The sequence below is a fragment of the Humulus lupulus genome, chromosome 8 (genome assembly GCF_963169125.1).
Source record: "Humulus lupulus chromosome 8, drHumLupu1.1, whole genome shotgun sequence".
Lineage (NCBI taxonomy): Eukaryota > Viridiplantae > Streptophyta > Magnoliopsida > Rosales > Cannabaceae > Humulus > Humulus lupulus.
Window position 1 is genome coordinate 113,132,361 of NC_084800.1, and position 24,885 is coordinate 113,157,245.

At 39.8% G+C, this 24,885-nt stretch overlaps 2 pseudogenes; both read left to right on the forward strand.

Moving 5' to 3' along the window:
• The first annotated feature begins 17,522 nt into the window (after window positions 1-17,522).
• On the forward strand, window positions 17,523-19,152 carry LOC133795954 (proteasome subunit beta type-1-like; annotated as a pseudogene).
• A 368-nt stretch (window positions 19,153-19,520) lies between these two features.
• LOC133795955 (probable protein S-acyltransferase 4) lies at window positions 19,521-23,424 on the forward strand (annotated as a pseudogene).
• The last annotated feature ends 1,461 nt before the right edge of the window (window positions 23,425-24,885 follow it).

Here is a 24,885-nt window from a genome sequence, read left to right on the forward strand (position 1 = left end):
TAGTATATAGTTTTTATGTGTTTTTATATGTTGCATTCATGCATCATGTTTACTTTTCCAAATAAAATTTGGTATTTATTATATGTTTTAATTCATTATATTTTATTTATTTATTTCCAGCAACAATGGTTAATTCTCTTAATTCTGATATAGTACTTGAAAACTTGGGAATTCAAACACACCTCATTGATAAACTCTTGGAAAGGATTCCATTTAGTCTTAACCGCATTAGAAAATGGTATGAAGGGATTCACATTGTCTTTGGAACACAAAACTTGTACGGAGCGATCTATGATATACCTCCAGAGGTTCCAAGCTTTTCATCCAGCTTTGATGAATATGAAAAATATAGTGAATGGATGAGATTGAATCACCTGACACGCCAATGCATGTCATCGACCATGCATGATGACGTTAAAGAAAGATGTATGGTTATTGAAACTGCATATGAGATGTGGGCCTTGATAAAGAGTGATGCTATGGCACATGCTCAATTTTTCAAATACGGGGTAAATTCGATTTACTCAAAAACTCTTCTTTAATATTTCGAATGGTTGATTAAAAAAAATCATGCCACTATTATTATTTTTCATTTGCTCTTGTCTTCAGGGATGTAGAAATCTTTTGAGAAAAAGAGTAATTGCATTGAAACCAAACCGAATAAGAAATGATGAGGATGATTGAACAAAGAAAATATTAGTTTAGAAATTTATTTTGTTTATTTTCAAAGCAATTTAAAATTTTGTCATTTTGAATTAATTGATTTTCATTATGAAAGAAACTAATAAGTTCTTTCTTTAAATTAGTTCTAGAATTCTTTCTTGAAACTATATTTTGGATTCCTTTATTTGATGAGTGAACAAATTTGATATTTATTTTGGATAATAAATTCAGTTGTTATTTTTGAAATATATTTGTTGCACCCATTTCATCAATGAGTAAAAATGATAATTATGAATTGTTCATTATTGTGCAAATCATAGATTTAATAAATAAGACATATTATTCCAACAACAATTAAGAAGACATATATGTGAATTATTTTTGAGATTGACTTGAAATTAATTAGACACATAAAACAAATAAAAGACAGTCTTTTATTGGAACCGTTCATTGGTCATCTCCCTGTTTATATAGTCTGTTGTACCCTAAATTTAACACAAGTTCAATTACTTAGCTCGAGGACAGATGGTTGGTAAATATGTGAAAAAATAACCAAGTAGAATATCTTGTTATTAACCATGTGAGTAGCTCGAGATTCAATCCAGTTTGTACACGGTATACAAGTCATTATCTGACCAACACTTAAGGTAATAATCGAGCTCGAAACTCATAATGGTCAGACCCAACTTTAGGCGTTCTAAACCTACTCCGATCTCAGAGTCAGATAGTTGGCAAGCATGAGCTCATGTGAGATAGTCAGCTCATGAGGACCTACATATAAGACATACTGAAGGATCCCATGAGATTCTAGAATTCTTTGTGCACTCATTAATAGCCAAGCGGTATCATATATATGTCATTTATTATCCGAGATAGCAGGAGCGTATTTATTCTGTTATTAAATCATATCCTAAATGGCAATAATCTGTATTAATTATATATCATATATATAATTACGTAGTTTATTTATGCAGTGACCCAAACTTGTCCATGGAATTCCCCTATAAATACTAGGAATGTTGGACAAGGAAGGGGGATCATTTTTTGTATTACTAAAACTTTGAAGAAACAGAGAGAAAAATAGCAATCATATTGACTCAGGGACTAGGTAGATTTTAACCACTAAACCACGTATGTAACACCCTACTTCCTTAGAGCCGTTACTAAGTGGGTTTTAAAACGTGCTTTCATCTCGCTAATCGAGGTTTTAGATCAAACAGTGTAATTAAACAGTAAACAGAGAAGAAACCTTAGAAATAATAATTTCCATAGAAAATCATAAAAGGTTTACATTTGGGACCCCTGAATACAGTTTAGAAATGTTTACAACATATTAACTAAACCAAGTCGACTAGACGACAAAATCAGAGTTTATTTACAAGCATCTCCCAAAAACCCTCTGGCCGTGGCAGCCAGGCTGGCCAAACATGTACACGCCGCCCCACGCCTGCTATACTCATGGTTGGTTGATCTTCTCTTTACCCTTACCTGCACCACAGAGCATCTGTGAGCTGAGGCCTAGCAAGAGAACCCACAAACAGATAACATATGCAACACATATATCATGCATATAAATAGGCCACCAATTAGCTAAACACATACGGCCTAGACGTTCTAGGCGTTTACCAAGCCCTGGATTTTTGGACCACGCTGTGAGGATATCCCAGGTGTCCTTCTAGGGACTCCACGTGCTTAACGCTCCTCCCGGCCCCTTGCCGTTCTCGGCCTTGCACGCAATGTGCCCAACTCCGCTGTTTCCGGCCCTTCACCGTTCTCGGTCTACACCGTTCCCGGCTCTCAAGCCGACCATTCATATCATAATACACATAGCATAACAAGCAAGTATAGAATTCTAGCATAATCAGATAAAGGGCTACGCCCCGCAGTTCTAACATATTGGGCTCGGCCCTGCATATCAATCCATTCAAACACACTGGGCTCAGCCCTGCATATCAGTCCATTCAAACACATTGGGCTCAGCCCTGCACACAAGCTCTATGGGAACAAGGGTTCTCTTACCTGAGTTCCGAGCTTCCTGAGCACCGATGCCCTGAGCACAGTCCTCCAACGTGAGCCTCGCCGACACCCTAGTCACAACACATTAACAATGTCCATCCATCAAATTTTAATTCAACAAATAACTTAGAGCCATAACCCTAACCTCCGAGTCCTTGAATTCTATCAATCCAGGTGATATAATCCATCCTGAGCTTTACCCCTTGAGTTCCCAAGCCTAAAATACCCTTAAAACTCAAATTGGCACAAAGGGTTGTGGCCCCACCCACAAGAGCCGTGGCTAGGCTCGAAACAGAGGCTAGCACCTCACTGACCCCCACACAGGCCGCGGTGCGCATGAACCTTCTCGGCCTCCCATGGCCGCGCGCGCACACGGGCCGCAGCGCACCCCTCCTAGGGCCGCGGCTCTCACCTCCGAACCCAGATTTTCCACCATTTTTCTACACCGTTCCTCAAGCCAATTCACCCAAAACTCACCTATCTAACCCAGATATTTAACACATAAACTCCAACTCAATAATAACTCAGTAACAACACCAAAACCCATTAGAATCCACCCCAAAACTCAAGTAGACTACGCAAGAACAATTCAAACTTGCTAGCATGCATACTCTAATAACCAGCTGCAACTCTAGACTTATCCACCATAATCAAAGCTTACCTCTTGCTGAATTGAGCCTTAGAACCAGCCCCCTTATGCTCCAAGCTCCCTAAATCCCAGCCAATTCCTTGCTTAAGCTAGTTTCCACCAAAGTTGTCTTGAGTTTTGTCTTAGGGAGTGAAAGTGAAGATGAGATAAGGTTTATCTTCAGTTGGAAGGAGGTGAGTCAGTTTCTAAAGTTTCTAAACTATTCCTCTATTTTGTTTTACTTGACTTAAGTCTATATGGTTACCTCAAGGCTCGGGGTACCAAAACGTCCCCGAGGGAAAAATGGTAAATTTCCCCAATATTCCCGCCTAAACATTCTATCCTCAAATATATCTCCAAATATTTATTTTCATGTCCCGATAATCCCATAACACACCTAATACCAAAATTACCCCTCGACTCGCCCCGAGTCAGAATATCAACCCCGTTGTGACTCTCTGGCTAACCGCTCCCTAGGACTGTCTTGGATCGTGCTGCGCGGACATATCACATATATATAACATAAATCACATTCATGCCCCTAATATCCAGACGGGCCCACATGCACATTTAACTCACTAAGCATGCATCACTATCATATATCCACATTAATTCACCCATTAATACATTAAAGCATAATAAATCATTTATTGCCCTCCAGGCACACTAATCAAGGCCCTAAGCCCGATTAGCAAATTTGGGTCATTACAACGTACAAATTTTGGGCTTTTGAGTGAATGCTTATCATTTCATTGCGGTTTATAATCTAGCACTAATTTACCCATTTTATTTCTTAATCTACTATTAGCAAAAAACCCCGTCAACAGTTTGGTGCTTTCATTGAGAGTAAATTAGTGCTTCACAAGTTCTAGTCAACTTTCATTATGGTGGTCACTTGCTCAATGCACAATAATGAGATAGAATAGCCTGATGGGCAAGAGGCCCATCATACTATTGTTCCCAATGAAAGGGGTTCGGATGTTTAACAATGACCGGGAAAACAACTAGCGGGTCAGGACAATACTGGGAGTTCGGCATCGCTACCACCAAATCCTAACCCAGGGTACCTGACTGCCATCGAGATGGAAAACATCTAGTTGAGGAGCCATCTCACTAGGGAAAACAGACAGATTGAGGAGGTCTTGGCTCAGTTACCCTCTCTTGCAACTGACATTAATGTCAGAAAGAGGCAAATTGGGTCTCATAAGTCCCACAGGAATAAGCGGCCTAAACCGAGTCGATCTGTAGAAACTGCCACTCTGAGTTCTGTGCCTTCAGGGGGAAATCACTATAATTTTCGGCCCGCTGATCATCATTGGGGTCATCAGCATGTCAGTCGGTCAGTTAGGATTGCGACCCCAAGCTCGGTGCCTTCTTCACAGATTCCCAGGAATGCCCATAAAAATCTGCGAGGAGAGGCTGGGACCAGCTCATGAAGGCATAATGCTCTAGTAAATCCCTCCGTGCCACGATCGGAGCTCTAGGTACAAAGAACTAGGGATGTTGGAGTAGAACCAAGGCGAGCTAATTTAGTCCATCCTGATGGAACGAGGATAGCCTCGCCAATAAGGCATCCTCCGACACCTGTAAGGCATCCAACACCACCTTGTCCCCGACGAGATATTCCAATTCATGGGGACATTAGGAGAAATCCTCCCCCGTCCACTAATATCTAGGTCCTCGATCTCAACTGCGAGCTGTAAGTTTTGCAAACAGAAGTTATTGGACAGAGAGCCATCGTGGAGGCAGGTCCGAGAGTGACCTGAGAAATCATTTGAGTTCAGCATAAAGTCCTTGATATGATCCACAGCCCGACCTGCGTGATCATTTGAACTCACAGAGAAGGTATCTAGCTCGGGATGAGGATATTAGCTATACTCGACATGAGGGAGGTCCGTCCATAGTACACAACAGCGGGAATGTTCCACATAACCAAGCTTGAGCTTGGAGGGACAATAACCCAACAAATGCGTATAATAGGATGGGAGCTGTTGAACAACCCCCAGCTAACCTAGGGACTAGGGACCAAACCCTTGAGAGACTGGCTCTAATGGAAGAGCAAATGAAAAGACTCTTGTCCGGGAAGGAAAATGATGATTGCGACTTAGATGAGGAGCTCGAACCTTTTGCACCGAACATTGCAGCGACAACATATCCTGTAGGTTTTAGGGTGCTGCACATGTCAAAGTTTGATGGAGATGGAGATCTGTCTGATCACCTTAGAATATTTAACACCATGATGATGGCCCACAATGTCAAACTCGACCTAAGATGTATCTTGTTCCCTACAACTCTGGTCGGGCTTGCCAGGCAGTGGTTTAAACAGTATAAGAGGAATTCCATAAGCTCATGGAAGAAATTTTCTTCTGATTTCAAAAAAGCATTTTGAGCTTCACAGGCCGCTTGAGTTGAGGCCGATTCATTGGACAACATAAAGCAACAACCATGTGAGACACTGAAAGCATATCTAAGAAGATTTGCCAATGTTGTTGCACGAGCTAGGGACGCTGATGACAGCTCCAAGCTCATGGCAATGAGAACGGGAATCCTCGTCGGGGGCGACCTATGGCAAGAACTCCAAAGAAAAGGAGTTAAAAGCGTAGATGAATTCTTGGCCAAAGCTAAGAAATGGATAAACCTAGAGGAGGCACGAGCTTCTGTCGTAGGAACCGGATAGACCACTGTCCAACCTGTTGGAGCTGTAACGGATGTTGTAGCTACGGATCAAGTTGTTACCCAGAATAACCAAGGGGGGAATAATGAAAGGAAGGGGAATGGTGAGGGCGACCAGAGTGGGACGAAGAAAAACAACTCCGTGGAGAAGTTCAAGCCTATCTACACTACATATACCGACTTAACGGATACTCGAGAGCGTATCTTTCTAGCTAATTCTAATTGCCTCCCATGGAAGAAGCCAGAACCTTTAAAAAACTAGAGGGCGAAGAGAGATCCTTCAAAATTCTACTGATTCCATAATGACACTGGTCATTACACTGATGATTGTCAGCAGTTGAAGGATGAAATTGAGACTCTCATTCGAGCTGGATTGTTGGCCCAGTATGCCCGAAACCAGGTAGTTCCTAATCAGTCCGCTGGGCAGAATTATCAGTCAGCCCCAGAAGCTCCGATAGGCCAATCTAGAGCTCATGCGAATCAGATCAATCCTCCTCCAATAATAGGGGGAGATATAGCCACTATTGTGGGAGGACCTCATTTGGCGGGCACGAGCAGCGAGGCCCAAAAGCGGTACATTAATGAATTGAAGGCTCATAACGGGGTGGAGTTCATCCTGAAGCAACGTGTGTCGAAACAACAATGATTGGAAAAATAACCAATCATTTTCACGGAAGAGGACTCCAGCCACGTCCAATTCCCACATAATGATCCGCTGGTGGTAACCGTCCAGCTCGCCAACCGAAGGGCCCAAAGAATACTGGTGGATAATGGAAGCTCCGTAAATTTAATTTTCAGGTCCACCCTAGAAAAAATGGGACTGTCCGTATTTGATTTGAAGGCGACCTCAATGACTCTATATGGGTTTTCGGGTGAAGGTTTTGCGGCCATAGGGACAATTAGACTAGTGGTGACATTGGGAGAAGAGTCATGAACTGTCTCCAAAATACTTGAGTTTGTGGTAATCGATTGTCCAGCTGCATACAATGCAATTTGGAGCTGACCTGCGTTGATGGCATTTGAAGCCATAACATCGATTCGACACCTGGCAATGAAATTCCCCTTAGCTTTTGGGATATGCACAGTCAGAGGCAATCAGCTCGCTGCCAGAGAATACTATATCATTTCTATGAAGGGAAAGTCACAACCCGGGTAGTATGCAATGGTCATAAATGACAAAGGAGATCAGTCCCAGGAAGTAGAAGTCACTCGTGGGATGGAAGAATGTAACGACCCAAAAATAACTAATAAGGCTTAAGGGCCTTGATTAGTGTGCCAGGAGGGCATAATTGGTTTATATGTGATTTAAATGATTTCATGCATGATTCTCTGATAATCATGCTTATATGATTTTATGGATAAATGAAATGCATGTTTATGGGTATTAGTATGCATGTAGGCCCTGTTTAGCTTAAAGGGGCATATTTGTAATTTTGGCTCATTGAGGGCATAAATGTGATTATATGTTTTAATTGTGGGGACGACATTATTATGTGGATATATTTGCATCATGCGGCTCGAGGCGATCCTAGGGAGCTAGTTAGCGGGAAAGTCACTATGGGACCCGATACCCGACTCGGGGCGAGTCAAGGGGTATTTTGGCTATTAGATATTTATTTGGGTTATTGGGTTGTGAAAATAAATAATTTGAGATATATTTGAAGTTAGAGAGTTTAGGAGGGAATATTGGGGAAATTTACATTTTGCCCTCGGGGACGTTTTTGGTACCCCGAGCCTCGGGATTAACTTAATTAACTAAGGTTAGATAAAACAAAACCAAGGAAAACATCAGAACTTGGAAAAATTGACTCTTTCCTCTTTCACACTTTAGCTTCCTCTAGACACTCTCTTTCTCAAGCTAACCTTTGAAGCTAAGGAGGGATTTTGGGCTAGGAATCTCTTGAATTGAGGCTAAGGACTTGGGAATTAGCTCAGCAATTACTTGGTGGATTTGTTCTTCAGTAAAGGTAAGCTTTTAATTATGGTTTAGCATGTGAATTCTGGAAACTGCTGGCTATTTTAAGAAGTTTATAAGATTTTCGGTTTCAAGGATTGAAGTGTGATTTTAATAATTTTTTAAGTTAGGTTTTTGTTGGGTTTTACTACTGGAAACATGTTAGGGTGTATGTGATTGTTAACTTGTGTTATTGTGATGGTTTTGGGTTAATTTGGTTGAGGTTTGGTTTTTGAAAATGGCGATTTTTTTTGGGTACGAAGGGGTCAAGTCGTGGCTTTGTTCTTCGTGTGCCGCGACCCTCTAGAACAGATGTGAGTCGAAGTGAAGGGCGGGCCGTGGCATGGGGAGTACAGGGCCGCGACCCGTGTCTACTATTTGGGGAGGTTGGGCCTCTGGTAGGAGGTGGGCTGCGGCAAAGGGGGTTTAGGGCCGCGGCTCTTAAGGGCATTTTTGGCTTTAAGGAGGTTTTAGGCGTGGGAACTTAACCTAGGGTGCTCGGGATCGATTCCTCTACTGTGTTTGGTGGAATTCGATGTTCCGAAGGCTAGAACTTGGACCAAAAACCTTTATTCAATTTTTATTGATGGAATCCCTTATCTTGGTTGTGACTAGGTGTACGCTAGGGCTCGGAAAAGAGATCATGCTCAAGGGTCATTTCTCGTTATCAGAACGCTTGGAATTAAAGGTAAGAAAATTGCATGCGGTTGTGATTCTATAATGGGACTAAGGGTTCCCTATACTTGTATGCATTATTGTATGATGGTATTATGCCATGTGAATATGAAACAAATGGCTTAAGAGTGTCGGAGTTAATATTGGCGCACAGGATGCGGCTTAGCCCTTGGTAGCTGAGGACAACTTAATATTCACTGAGCTCGGTTTAAGCAGACGGGAGTGAGTGGGGGTAAACAGAGGGTGCAACCTAAAGTCGTCGACCCTGATTATTATATGACTTGGTTATTGATGTTGATTTAATGAATTTGGTATACTGAATGTTTGATTATGTGAATGCTATGGATTGCTGAGTATATGGTTATGCTTCATGATTTATTTGATTATTGTCATTGATCATGCTGTGATATTATGGTGTTTTTTTTTCTCTTACTGGGCCTTGGATCATGGGTACTATGTGGTGTAGGTAAAGGCAAGGGTAAGCTTGATCAGCCTTGATTTGGAGAGCTCTAGAGGCGGAATGTACATAGTCAGCTACTCGGCTGCCACGGTCAAGGGGTGGACAGGAACAGGAGAATCGTAAATGTCTATTTTTCCCTTAGAGTGGCCAGTAGTTGTATATACCCTGGAATTTTTTAAACTATCCTTTAAACTCTATTTCTTTTGGGATCCCATATATGAAATGTTTATTTAAATGAAATGTATCTTTCATGTCCAAAATCTTTTAATCCTAGTTCAATTTTAGTTTCAGTGACACGTTTCTAAATAATTGACTTGATTAGTAAGTATTGCACCTTTATAAACACACAGTGTAACAGTCTTGGCTACCTAGGGCGTTACAACTTGGTATCAGAGCGGTCTAGGTTTAAGGGTTCCTGAAGACCGGGTGGACATGTACATTCGCCACTGAAGACAAGCTTGACTCAGGGTTTGGTAAATGTGTATACATGTTTATATGATTAAGTGATTGGAAAGAATTATGATTGTTGTTACCTGTTTGATCAATAGAGAGCATGAGATACTGATAGGGCCTGGCCCTTGACTGCTGTGTAACAATATTGAGGCATGCTTATTGGCATTGCTATGCATGTAAATGAATATCTAAAATAATTATTTGTATATTGCTTATGTATGGATGAACATATGGATAAATGTTTATATTTTGATTACTGCATGATGATGTCGAGGCATGCTTATTAGCATCGCTGGTGCATGTGGATGAATATTTGAATGAACTGTTATATCTTGATTGCTTGTGATTGGTTGCTTCTCAATGGTGGACTTTGGAAAGGCTATTACCCTGTCATCATAGTCTGGTCGCCTAGTCATTGATTGCAAATTAACTTGGATAGCTATGCGTCCAAGGTGATCTACGCGACTAGTCGACACCAGGTCTGAGACTAGAGATGATGACCAGGGCCAGAACCCTTCGCCAGTCCCTGAGAACTGGCAACAGATTATGGCTGATATGCAGGCCCGGCTTTAGAGCCAAGATGAACAGATCCGTCTTCTGAGGCAGCAGGCTCCGTTAGGGAGTGCTGCATCCGTTGTGCCACATGTAGTGGCACCAGTTGTTCCGCCAGTTAAAGTTGGGAATAGTTGGGAACCGTTGTATGAGCAGTTCAGGAGACAGCATCCTTCAGTCTTTAAGGGAGGACCTGATCCATTGAAGGTCGAACAGTGGATGAGTACGATTACCTCTATCCTGGATTTCATGAGGGTAGAAGGTCATGACAGAGTGGCCTGCGCCACATACATGCTAAGAGAGGACGCCCGCATCTGGTGGGAAGTGGCATCACAGACTAGAGACGTTACTACTTTGAGTTGGGATGATTCAAGGACTTGTTTAGTCAGAAGTATTATAATGTTGCCATCAGGGCAGCGAAGGTGAGTGAATTTGTGGGATTAGTATAGGGCAACATGACAGTTACTGAGTATGCCCTGAAGTTCGACATACTTGCGAAGTTTGCACCAGATCTTGTGCCTACAGATGCAGCAAGGCAAGATTGATTTATCAGAGGGCTTAATGCTATGATAGCCCGAGATGTGAGAATTACAATAGTACCTGGGGGGATGACCTATGCCCAGGCTGTTGAGAAGGTTCTTACTGCTGAGGAAGTGGAGAACAAGATTTGGAGGGAGAGTGCTGCAAGGCGAGAGGGTCGCAGAGCGGTGCCTCCATATTCAGGGTATGGTAGGGGTGGAGGCCCCAGGGATTTGAAGAGGAAGACCCCTGACACTTCGACCACTGCTAGTCCTGATAGGAGGGGTTGGGGTGTTCAGGGTGGCCGTCAGGGAGGCAGTGATACATGGAGGAGCTACCCAGAATGCATGAGGTGTAGAAGATGCCACAGGGTGAGTGTTGGGCCAAGGCCTGTTTTGTGTGCGGAATAGTGGGACACCTCAAGAAGGATTGCCCAACAGTGAAGAAAGGGGAAGCAGGGAAGGTGGACAGCTTGACTCCAGCTCGAGTGTTCACCTTGACACAAGCAGAGGCCGAGGCTAGTCCCTCGGTGGTGACAAGTCAGCTTTCTAGTGCTGGCTCTCCTTTTACTGTATTGATTGACTCTGGTGCTACACATTCATTTGTTTCTAGTAAGGTGATTAATAGATTGTGTTGACCTAGTGAGTATCGTACTGCAGGGTTTGGGACTATATTGCCTACATGGGAACTGATAGTTTCTAAGAGATGGATTAGAGCATTGCCAATGATGGTTGATGGTTGAGAGCTTTCAGTAGATTTGATTGAGCTAGATATGGAGGACTTTGACATGATTCTAGGGATGGATTGGCTGGTCATATATGGGGCTACTATTGACTGTAGGAAGAAGATGGTGACTTTTGAGCCTGAGGGAGAGGATCCCTTTGTGTTCGTGGGTACGGTATGTGGACCCCGTGTACCCATGATATCAGCGCTAAGAGCCAGAGACTTATTACATGGAGGATGTATTGGTTTCTTGGCTAGTGTGGTGGATACTACTAGAGTTTTGCCAGTAGGGCCGGGAGAGACTAGATTGGTTTGTGAGTTCTTGGATGTATTTCCTGAGGATCTACCAGGGCTGCCGCTGCACAGGGAGATTCAGGTTGTTATTGAGTTAGAGCCGGGGACAAAACCAGTGTCAAGAGCACCATATAGGATCGCACCAGCAGAATTGAAGGAATTGAAGATATAGTTACAAGAGCTTCTGGATTTGGGGTTCATCAAGCCTAGTTACTCGCCATGGGGTGCTCCGGTTTTGTTTGTGAAGAAGGAAGGGACTTCAAGGATGTGTATAGACTACAGAGAATTGAACAAGTTGACTATCAAGTATAAGTACCCTCTACCAAGGTTCGATGAGTTGTTTGATCAGCTGTAGGGTAAGATGGTATTCTTGAAGATTGATCTTTGATTTGGTTGTCACCGGCTGAGGATATAGTGAAGACGACCTTCCGAATAAGGTATGGACACTATGAGTTTTTGGTCATGTCGTTTGGTTTGACCAATGCCTCGGCAGCCTTCTTGGACTTAATGAATAGGGAGTTTAAGGACTTCTTAGATCAGTTCGTCATTGTCTTCATCGATGATATTTTAGTGTACTCCAGTTCAGAGGCAGAGCATGAGCAACATCTTCGACAGGTCTTGCAGAGGTTAAGGGAACATCAGTTATATGCCAAGTTTAAGAAGTGTGAATTTTGGCTACCAAAAGTGACCTTTCTTGGACACATAGTTGGCGCAGATGGGATTAAGGTGGATCCATCGAAGGTGGAGGTAGTGAAAGATTGGCCCAGGCCAAGGAATGCATTAGATGTTTGGAGTTTCCTCTAGTTACTATCGATGATTTGTGGAAGGGTTTTTGAAGATCGCTGCACCGATGACATAATTGACACGAAAGAATCAGAAGTTCTTCTGGTCAGAGAAGTGTGAGAACGGTTTCCAAGAATTGAAGCGACGACTTATTATTGCACCTGTTCTGAGTCTTCCTTTGGAGGAAGGAAAGTTTGTCGTATATTGTGATGCATCAATGTTAGGTTTGGGCTGTGTGTTGATGTAGAATGAGAAGGTTATAGCTTATGCATCATGACAGCTGAAGGAATATGAGCGGCGGTATCTTACCCATGATTTGGAATTGGCAGCAGTGGTATTTGTACTGAAGGTGTGGCGACATTACCTGTATGGGGAGAAATGCGAGATATATACCGACCACAAGAGTTTGAAGTATTTCTTCACCTAGAAGGACTTGAACATGAGACAGAGGCGTTGGTTGGAGTTGGTAAAACACTATGACTGTGACATTCTTTACCACCCAGGGAAAGCCAATGTAGTGGCAGATGCATTGAGCTGGAGGGGCTCGGGGCAGTTATTTAGTTCTGTTCAGATTTCTAGAGAGTTGGCTGATGAGATGACCAGGGCAAGGATAGAACTGGTGGTGGGCCAATTGACCAATGTTACCTTATAGTCAACCCTATTGGAGCGGATCAAGGAGGGTCAATTGGTAGATACGCAGTTACATGAGATTAGGGAGAATGTCTTAGTGGGGGTAGCTAAGGACTATTCTATTTCTGAGGTTTGTATGCTACGGTATCAGGGGCGGCTTTGTGTTCTAGCTGATGTAGGGATCAAATGAGAGATATTAGATGAGTCCCATACTACGTCGTACTCACTTCATCTGGGTACCATGAAGATGTATCAGGATCTACGGACATTGTATTGGTGGCCTATGATAAAGAAGGATGTAATGGAGTACGTGGCCAAGTGTTTGACTTGTCAGCACGTGAAAGCTGAGCATCAGCGACCAGCGGGGTTGCTTCAACCTTTGGGTATCCCTGAGTGGAAATGGGAGGATGTTACAATGGACTTTGTGGGAGGTTTAACCAGGACTGTGGGGCTTCATGACTCGGTGTGGGTGATAGTGGACAGATACACCAAGTTAGCTCATTTTTTACCAGTTAAGTCGACTTATACAGTGGATCAGTATGCAGAGTTGTATGTGAGGGAGATCGTTCGTCTCCATGGGGCTCCTAAGTCTATTGTGTCGGACCGGGATCCTATCTTTACCTCCAAGTTTTGGGGTAATTTGCAGAAAGCCATAGGGACTCAGTTAAAGTTTAGCACAACCTTTCATCCTCAGACTGATGGACAGTTTGAGAGGACAATTCAGATGTTGGAGGATATGCTTACGAGATGTGTGATTGACTTTGAGGGATCTTGGAGTAAGTATCTCCCGTTGGTTGAGTTTTCATATAACAATAGTTATCAGTCAACGATTGGAATGGATCCATATGAAATGTTATATGGGAGGAGATGTAGATCACCCATTGATTGGGATGAGATGGGTGAGATGAAGTACTTAGGGCCGGACATGGTTCAAAAGACTAGTGAAGCTATTGAGAAGATCCGAGCTAGAGTTCTTGCTTCACAGAGTAGACAGAAAAGCTACGCTGACCCTAAGCGTAGGGACGTGGAGTTCAAGGTTGGGGACCACGTGTTTCTGCGAGTTTCACGACTGCGAGGAGTGAGGAGATTTGGGAAAAAGGGCAAGATGAGCCCTCGATTTATTGAGCCTTTTGAGATTTTAGAGAGGATCAGACATGTGGCTAACAGGTTGGCTTTGCCACCATCGCTGTCGGGAGTACATAACGTATTCCATGTATCTATACTTCAGAAGTACATCTCGGATACAACACATGTGTTGAAGTATGAGGACTTGGAATTGCAGACAGATTTGTCTTATGAAGAGCAACTGGTTCAGATTTTAGACCGGAAAGACAAGGTTCTACGAAACAAGACTATTCCTCTAGTTAAAGTGTTATGGAGGAATAGTAGGGTCGAGGAGGCAACCTGGGAGCTTGAGTCAACAATACGAGATTAATATCCTGAGTTATTCAGGTAAATTTCGAGAATGAAATTCTTAGTAGGAGGGGATAGTTGTAACGACCCAAAAATCACTAATAAGGCTTAAGGGCCTTGATTAGTGTGCTGGGAGGGCATAATTGGTTTGTATGTGATTTAAATGATTTAATGCATGATTCTGTGATAAGCATGCTTGTATGATTTTATGGATAACTGAAATGCATGTTTATGGGTATTAGTATGCATGTAGGCCCTGTTTAGCTTAAAGGGGCATATTTGTAATTTTGGCCCATTGAAGGTATAAATGTGACTATATGTTTTAATTGTGGGGATGACATTATTACGTGGATATATTTGCAACATGCGACTCGAGGCGATCCTAGGGAGCCAGTTAGCGGGAAAGTCACAACAGGACCCGATACCTGACTCGGGGCGAGTCAAGGGGTATTTTGGCTATTAGATATTTATTTGGGTTATTCGGTTGTGAAAATAAATAATTTGAGATATATTTGAAGTTAGAGAGTTTAGGAGGGAATATTGGGGAAATTTACAATTTTTCCCTCAGGGACGTTTTTGGTACCCCTAGCCTCGAGATTAACTTAATTAACAAAGGTTAGATAAAGCAAAACCAAGGAAAATAGTAGAACTTGGACAAACCGACTCTTTCCTCTCTCTCACTTTAGCTTCCTCTAGACACTCTCTTTCCTAAGCTAACCTTTGAAGCTAAGGAGGGATTTTGGGCTAGGAATCTCTTGAATTGAGGCTAAGGACTTGGGAATTAGCTCAGCAATTACTTGGTGGATTTGTTCTTCAGTAAAGGTAAGCTTTTAATTATGGTTTAGCATGTGAATTATGGGAACTGCTGGATGTTTTAAGAAGTTTATAAGCTTTTGGGTTTCAAGGATTGAAGTGTGATTTTAATAATTTTTTAAGTTAGGTTTTTGTTGGGTTTTACTATTGGGAACATGTTAGGGTGTTAGTGATAGTTAACTTGTGTTATTGGGATGGTTTTGGGTTAATTTGGTTGAGGTTTGGTTGTTGAAAATGGGGATTTTTTTGGCTTCGAAGGGGTCAGCCCGCGGCTCTGTTCTTGGTATGCCGCGGCCCTCTAGAACAGATGTGAGTCGAAGTGAAGGGCGGGCCGCGACATGGGGAGTGCTATGCCGCGACCCGTGTCTGCTGTTTGAGGAGGTTGGGCCTCTGGTAGGAGGCGAGCTGTGGCATAGGGGGTTTAGGGCCGCGGCTCTTTAGGGAATTTTCGACTTTGAGGAGGTTTTAGGCGTGGGAACCTAACCTAGGGTGCTCGGGATCGATTCCACTACCGTGTTTGGTGGAATTCGATGTTTCGAAGGCTAGAACTTGGACCGAAAACCTTTATTCAATTTTTATTGATGGAATCCCTTATCTTGGTTGTAACTAGGTGTATGCTAGGGCTCGGAAAAGGGATCATGCTCAAGGGTCATTTCTCGTTATCAGAATGCTTGTAATTAAAGGTAAGAAAACTGCACCCGGTTGCGAGTCTATAATGGGACTAAGTGTTCCCTATACTTGTATGCATTATTGTACGATGGTATTATGCCATGTGAATATGAAACAAATGGCCTAAGAGTGCCATCATTAATATTGGCGCACAGGACGCGGCTCAGCCACTAGTAGCAGAGGACAACTTAATATTCACTAAGATCGGTTTAAGCGGACCAGAGTCAGTGGGGTAAACAGAGGGTACGACCTAAGGGCGTCGACCCTGATTGTTATATGACTTGGTTATTGATGTTGATTTGATGAATTTGGTATGCTGAATGTCTGATTATGTGAATGCTATGGATTGCTGAGTATATGGTTATGCTTTATGATTTATCCAATTATTGTCATTGATCATGCTGTGATATTATGGTTTTTTTATCTCTTGCTGAGCCTTGGCTCATGGGTGCTACGTGGTGCAGGTAAAGGCAAGGGTAAGCTTGATTAGCCCTGATTTGGAGAGCTCTAGAGGCGGAATGTACATAGTCAGCTGCTCAGCCGCCAGGGTCGAGGGGTGATAGGAATAGGAGAACCTTAAATGTCTATTTTGCCCTTAGAGTGGCCAATCACTACAAGAAAAACCCCCTTTTCACAACACATGGCTATAAGAATATTGAAAAAGTATTATAAAAGCTAGGTAAAAAAATAGAACATAAAATGCGCTACAGTGTAAAATTGGCGGGTTAGTGAATTTATTTAGAGGGAAACTAAAAACATATATCTTTATTTTTTTCCTACTTCTTTCTCGTGTTCTCCTCTATCTCGCCCAAATCACTCTTCCTCTGATAGCTTCTCTCATCTTTATCATGTTCATTTTCTCTTACATCTAGATTCTAATTAGTGTAGAGCTCAGCAAACGTGGCAGCGGCGAAGAAGCAGTAGTAGAGAAGAAAGCTCCAAACCCCAATGGTGAAGAAGACTATTGGAGTTGTAGGAACCGAGTCTTTTCAGAGACCCATTTGGAAATGCTTCTCTTTTGAAGAAATCTGTGAGGGCACCGATGGTTTCAGCTCAGGTTAGCTTCTTCTTCTTCTTGCCATTTTTGTTATGTTCTTTTGGATTATAATGGTGTTTTGTGATGTGGGTATTAGATAATTTGGTTGGAAAAGGAGGCTACGTAGAGGTATATAAAGGAGTTTTAAGAAATGGAGACGAAATAGCTGTGAAAAGGCTCACGAAAACAGCTTTGGATGAGAGAAAAGAGAAATAGTTTTTGACTGAGATTGGAACCATTGGCCATGTCCACCATAGAAACGTTTTATCACTCGTTTGTTGTTGTATTGACAGTGGTCTTTACCTCATTTTCCAATTCTCTTCCATAGGCTCTGTTGCTTCTCTTCTCCGTGGTAAAATTTAACACACCAAATTTTTTTGGTTTTCTCATCTTTCTGGGTTTTCTTTCTTTTGTTAGTCTTTTGAGATTTTAATGGGAATTTTTTTGTGTTTAGGTGAGAATTTGACACCTATGCATTGGAAAACAAGGTATAACATAACCATTGGTACCATTTTCGTTTTCTTAAAGCTAAAGACAGCCAAATACCGAAGTCAAGAACTGAAAAAAAAGAAAAGAAAATAAAGGAAAGGGTCACACTACAATACTCCAATTTCACTCCTCTTCAAGACCTAACCTAAGGCCCTTCTCTTGCTCCGACTTAGCCCTTCACCTTCACAATGAATAAGCAACACGCTAACTGATTCCCCTACTACAATAATGGCGGATCCTGTATGGCAATCGCGGGAGCCAATTACTGTGTGATCACCGCCGATACTCGGATGTCGACCGGTTATAATGTTCTTACTCGGGATTACTCGAAAATTTGTAAACTGTACGCTTCTCTCCCACTCTTAATAGATATTTACTTGCTAAGATTTCACCTAGGAGAGTTTTTTGAGTTGGAAGCGCAGGTTTTAGGCTGAACGAATGCTTTACTAAACTTATTGGACTGTTGGGTAATGATTATAATTATTTCCTTGAAAAAGGTTTGTAGTGCGTTTGTGGTCGCCAAATTCGTATTTGAACTGTGGCAGTAGACTCAATATACTGACCATTTAATATTTGGTTTATGTAAAAGTAAAGTTGTAGTTCTGGGTTCCATTTTACACTTTGTTGAGTGGAACCTCATGTGGATAATTTGGTAGCAATATATATGTATATATGTATTTATGTGTGTGTTTGCTGATCGCCCTATAGAAAATTGTTGCTTATTTCAATAAGCATTAATAAAATGTATCTTTTCCTTTTTTTTGTGTTGCCTGATGATTTTATATCGGACTCTTTCACAGATGAAAAAAGCTTTTAGATTGGCTCCTAAGATTCTTGATGTTGTGGTTTAATTGCTCTTTTGTATGTTTGTAATTTATCTTAAACTCACAGAGCTAATAAATCCGTGATGGCTTCATCTGGTTTTCAAGCTGATGTGAGAGCTTTATAGAAGCAATTGGATGCTAAACATTTAGTAAGGCTTCAAGTAGTAATACCAAGTTGAATAAACTAAGATATCTGCACACTTTAAAATACTTTCATGAGTGGGTGTGAGGTATTTGATTGACCCTTTAGGTAGCTACCTTCCTTTTCGTTTTCATCTATTTATAACTTATATCATATTTCGTTAGATTTATCAACATCAACATAACAAACAAATGAGCTGCCCTACTATGGCCCAATTGCTGTCAAACACTCTCTACTACAAACATTTCTTTCCTTACTACTCATTCAATGTTTTAGGTGGTCTTGATAATGAAGGTAATCGATAAAACTCTAGTGTTGCCTGTTTGATGACCTTTCTGCATGCTAATTAGATGTATTGATTTTAATAGGCAAGGGTTGTGTCTTCACATACGTTGTTGTTGGTTCCTATGAGAAGGTTGGATATAGCTCTCAAGGTTCTGGTTCAATACTTATCATGCCTGTTTTGGATAAGCGTCTAAAGGCTCCCAGCCCTTTTCTATTGCATGTTCAGGTATATTCTTTGACCTCAAGTTTATATTACCCATTCATATATGGTCCTTACTCTGCCTTTGTCTAATCCACAAATCCTTTGCAATGACAGGATGCTGTCACTCCACTTTCTGAAGCAGAAAGCAATTGATTTGGTGAAAACAGTTTATGTTGCTGCAACTGAGAGAGATATATACACTGGAGACATGGTTGAAATTGTCATCCTACTGATTCACCTTCATTTTTTTATATAGCTTAATAATACTCAACACCATTTTCAAAACTGTCCAAAAAGGTCTCTTTGAAATATGCTATACCATTGGAAAATTATTCAATGTATAAAATAAGTCTTTTAAAAAGTTGAAAACTGATTTTAACCTTTAATACTAATATACTAACCAATAAATTGATTGATGAGCCAATGCTGTTTGTTTATGTGCAGGAGGATACCAAATAATGGAAACCCATGCGCAGAGCCTATGGGGCAGTTTGGGACATGGAAAATCCACCAACAAGCAGCGGACCGATCACCTTGAGATTCCAAGCTGCAGTCAGTTTAGGGTACACTTATTGGGTTCACTATACCAATGCCATACCCAAAGTTTGGAAGTCTGGGGTTGCTTATGAGGCCACGACTAAACTCATCACTAAATAAATTTAAATCCATATATGGATATTACATGTAGCTACTCAGCTGGAGTTTTGGAGTTTTGATAACTTTTTGGAGGTGGGTTTTAGAGTTTTGTTGAAGGGTTTTTCTTCTTTTTGGGGTTATGGATTTCGTGGAGGAGGAAGAAGACATGGGATTTTGATTTAAAACAAAAAAGTCAGGGGTGAGAACTATAAAAAAAAAATCAGAATTAGGGTTGTTCTTTATGGCCACCCCTCAGGAGAAAGAGAAACCCAATAGGGTCTATCAAGTTTGGAAGGGAAGCAATGTAAGTTTTTCCTTCTCTTTTCTTATCCCTCTCAGTTGGATTTTCTTTCTTTCTTTTATTTATTTATTTGTTTGGTTTCCTATAACTTGTCTTTACAAGTGATTTGATGGGTTATGAGCTCCAATTTTTTTTTTGGATTTTTGTTTATTGGCTTGGAAAGTGGTTGTTGTTCTGGTTGTTTTTTGTAACCTTTGATTATGTTTATATGATCAGTTTCAGTGGAAAAACTGCTGAAAAGTACTATGAATAATGTAGCTGTTTAGTTAGCCTTACTAATTTGATTAAAGCAGAAAACATAGGTGGATTATTATTATTATTGCATAGTTTGTGGTTTCTCATACTTGGTTTATTTTGGAGTTCAGGAAAGGAACAGACTTTTTGGTCATCATTTTTCTATACTACAGTTCTTAATGATTTGATCTTCTGTGAGATTGAGTTATTTTTATATGTATGCATCAATGGAGGAGAGAAAAAAATACAATTTTAATTTTCATGATTTCGACCTGAATATAGAGAAATCTTAGATAGTTTTACATTGCTTGTTGAGTGGATTACCTTGTATTCAGTCCTATTCTTGGTATGATGGCCAATCTAGTCAAATAATAGTGATTAAGGATAGAACAAATTTTACATTTTTAAAATTATTGAATCCAAAATTTGACAAAATTAATTATTTTCATAGGTGTTAAGATCCAATTATGTAAGTAATTAATGCATAGTAAATGTCCCTTATCGACGTAATCACTCATCGTAATTGTTCATGGGTTAAAACTAAGATTGAAACACCCGGGATATCTGCAAAAGGGATCGGGGACTCTAATGATCAAGTTCGTGACGATTCTCTCTACAATTCAACAAAGTATTAATGTAAAAATGAATCAAAGGTTCACAGGTTATACTTCTACTATTTATAGGAAAAATCTAACTAACTAACTATGAAGAGAAAAACTTAAACAGTTAAACTGTTGGTCCACGTCATCAGTATGATAAGCTAGTTATTTCTCTTCTTAGTTGGACGTTTTATGTTTGATGAGAACCAGTTTCTACTTCTGCCACAGTGCAAATATGGAACCTTAGTAGTTCAGAATTTTTGTTGTTTCTTAGTATTGATGAAACGATGCGTTTTGTTCCTTCTTCATTAAACAAAAAATGCTTAGAAAGGAATCTTTGATGACCCAAATTTTTGGGTCTTACAAAAATCATCACAATTAATTAAGTTCTTAGTCATTTTTAGAGTTTGTTTTTCTTTGTTACATATAGTTGGCCATTGGTTTGAGTTGCTATCTTTGTTGAATTTTATCAAGCATAAAGTTAATTGAGAATGGGTATGGAGCTAACATTGACATGATAATTATTTTCCTACTTTCATTAATACAGCTTTCTTTGTTCTTTCCAGGAATTTTTCTGTGGTGGGCAATTCATTTTTGGCCCCGATGCAGCATCCGTGCTTCTACCTGTATTTCTTATAGTTGGGCCTGCAATTGCCTTTTGTGTAAAGGTTTTTTATGAAATAGATCACATGAGGTACTACTATAAAAGTAACTGGAATCTCGTATTGGTCGTTGGCGCAATTCTTACTCTTTTGGTAAGTATTTTATTTCTTCTTTCTAGCATTGATATCTTCTAAGAGGAAAGATTTCTGGGCAAGTATAATGTTTTTTTTTTTTAATATATTTCTTTTCAATCACACTCTACATCTTGTGATTATACTTTACCACTATGGCAATCTTTTTCCTAGGCTGTTCTCCAATTTCTTTTACCATTTGAAAAATTCTTTCAGTTATTTGTTCCACAATTCTTCTCACGTATAACTGAGTTAAAAAAAATCCTTTGATCAACTTTATAGAAAGTATCACTAAAAATTTGAAATCCATTAGCTATAGTATAGAAAAATTACTTTCTATAATTAATAGTATAGTAATGTAATTTGTAATATAAATTAAATGTTTTCTATTAAAAAATATTATCACTTTAAGCATATTTCATTTGGCACAATAGGTCCAGTTTCGATCTTGAACTAACTCAATCTACTTAATAGGTCGAAGTCTATTTGGTAATTTTTTTTAATAGCGAGTAACATCTTAAGTTTACATGGACAAATAATAGTCTATAATAGGACTTAATTGCTAGGATCTTAAGTTTACCTTTTTCAGAGTTGTAGGTGTATATTGGATTGGAGTACTAGGAATTTTTAAAAGCATTATGACATAGGTAAGGCTAGTTTAGCTTTTGAAAATTGACTCAATGATAAGAGTGGCTAGTGTAATTTCCTCTTAATTATGATTCATTTTCTTCTGAATGTAATAAACTTGGGATAAGTTTCTGTAATAAGTTGCTTTATGTGTGTCTTTTTCTTAGAATGAACCTAATTGTGAGAGAGTACATGGAGCTCTTTGTGTTTGTTTATATTGTTTACTTTGACATAATTTAACAAATGGACAAATTTGTAGGACTTGAAATTTCTCTTCCTAACATCTAGTAGAGATCCGGGTATTGTTCCTAGAAATACAAGGCCTCTTGAACCAGATGAAGATGATGTTCCTACACCGTCCATGGAGTGGGTTAATGGTAGGACTCCACATTTTAAACTACCTCGAACGAAAGATGTTCTTGTGAATGGTCACACAATAAAAGTGAAGTACTGTGACACTTGTTTGCTGTATCGCCCTCCCCATGCTTCTCATTGTTCCATTTGCAACAACTGTGTTCTGAGATTTGATCATCATTGTCCCTGGGTCGGTCAATGCATTGGAATAGTAAGTTATTGTACCTGTTTTCTCCTCCTTCCACACATGCACCAATTTGAATTTAGGTTATGTTCTGTTCAATATTTGTTCTCCTAATATCTAGTCCAAAGATTAACCTTAAATATTATGAATTATCAACTTCCCTCAAAAAATCATCCTTGGAAAATGTCAATGGAATAAGAATATTTTCAAATCAAAGTTGGGCAGATTATGAAATAGACCAAAAGGGCAATACTGTTATTCTTGTTATTCTTTGTGGTTGACACTTATTGGTGTTTTAATCAGCCAAAGTATTTTGTGAAATAGTGGCTCTGTGTCTTTTGTAATATCAGTGAGCACACTTCTCGCCTCCATTTTCATGTCACCTGCCAGTATTCATGTACATTAGAAGAACTTGTAGAGTTGTTACAAATTATTAGAATATCATAATCAATGTTCGTTTTTTTGTTCAATTATTATCGGAATTTACTCTGTTATGGTGTATCGATTCTTTTGTCATGAATTGATTATGGTGCAGCGTAACTATCGGTTCTTCTTCGCATTCATTTCAACTTCAACGATCCTCTGCATTTATGTGTTCACATTTTCTTGGATTCACATAATTAGGAGACACGGCAAAGTCTTGGAAGCTATGAAGGTTGATTATCTATCAGATTTTCTAATAGCATACTGCTTTATAGCTGTTTGGTTCGTTGGTGGTCTTACAGCTTTCCATCTCTACCTCATATGTACAAACCAAACTACTTATGAGAACTTCTGATATCGATATGACAAGAAGGAGAACCCATATAACAAGGGAGTTGCAGGCAACTGTGGAGGAACTTTCTTCTCTACGATTTGAATTATGACGATCTAGAAAAGAACCCAGAAGAAGAGCGAAGACATGGTTTGGACTCGTATTTTCCTGTTGAAATCGGAGAGAAAGAATCCTTTGGTGGGAATTTGAGAATAGATGGTGAAGATGGAGATGATGTGCAAGTGCAACATTCTCCTGCAAGAGAAAGAGTACGAGAGTCTCTTGATAGTGCCGTGGTTATTGATGGAGCATTGGGGAAAAATGATAACAGAAGTCACTCTCGTCGAACAGTGGTTAATCATAATCAAGCTTAGAGGTATTTATTTTTGCCTTTTCTTTAAAGGTGATTCTACATTTCATAACTCGTATGGTATGAACGATCAATTTTATTTTCCTTTTGCAACAAACAGGTTCTGCTATATATAGCAGTGTTTGGTGCCCAAAGACATAATCCATAGCTATCTAGTATCAGGGATATAGACCAAACTATTAAACCATTTGAGTGTTGTTCCAATAAGGGAGCATCATGAACACTTGAACAAACTTCTCATTTAGACACTACTACTGTTATGTCCTCTTCATAAATAAGGTAATCATTCCAATGCTGTAAATGTTCCATAAATAAGGTAATCAAGATCCTTATAAGGTTTACTCATGCATAACAAACCATTGATTTGATATCCGAATAATCACCCTAGGGGATCAATAGTAAATGCTAAGGCAGTTTTCCAAAAAAATATAACCCTAGATATAATTAAGATTTAGTTTTGTACGTATATGTGAGCAACTTTAAGAGTTTTTTTTTACAATTAAAATGAAAGATGAATAAAATATATTATTGTTATTATCTTGGCATTTAATATACATCATAATTTTTTTTTCCTTGATAGGCTAGAGTGAATTGAATTTATAGAAAACATCATTGCATTCGAAAACTGTTATCACAAAAGTTTTTTTTTTCTTTTTAAGAACAAGCAAAGGGCAATACTAAATCTATAATTTTACACCAAACATTAAAAAGAAAGAAAGAAAATACAACTTAAAGTTGCTTCAAATTTTACAATAAATATATAATCGAAAAAGTCTTTGACTATAGTATTAATCCTTCTAAATTTGTAGGAAATATAGGTTCAGATATAGTTAGTAGATTAGTGTGGTTAGTTTCCTATTAATCATTTCTTGGTTTCCAGCTCCTTTTTCCCTCTCTTTGTATCTTTGTACTATTCAGCTATAAATAATAAAGTCCCATATCTCTGGTACATTTACAGAGATCATTTTATCCAATTCATTTTCTATTAAGTACTCTTATGTGTGTGTGATGGCAGCGATCACACAGGGGGCCTGTTTGGAAGTATGAAATGCTATTATTTAATCACAAAGGAATGTTGATGATACCATGTAGTACAGTGTGATGGTTCTCCTTCCTATGATGATACCATCTAGATAATGACCACCATTGATTACTAAGGCATGCCAAAGGCTTTTGTCATATTTTTTTGGCCTATG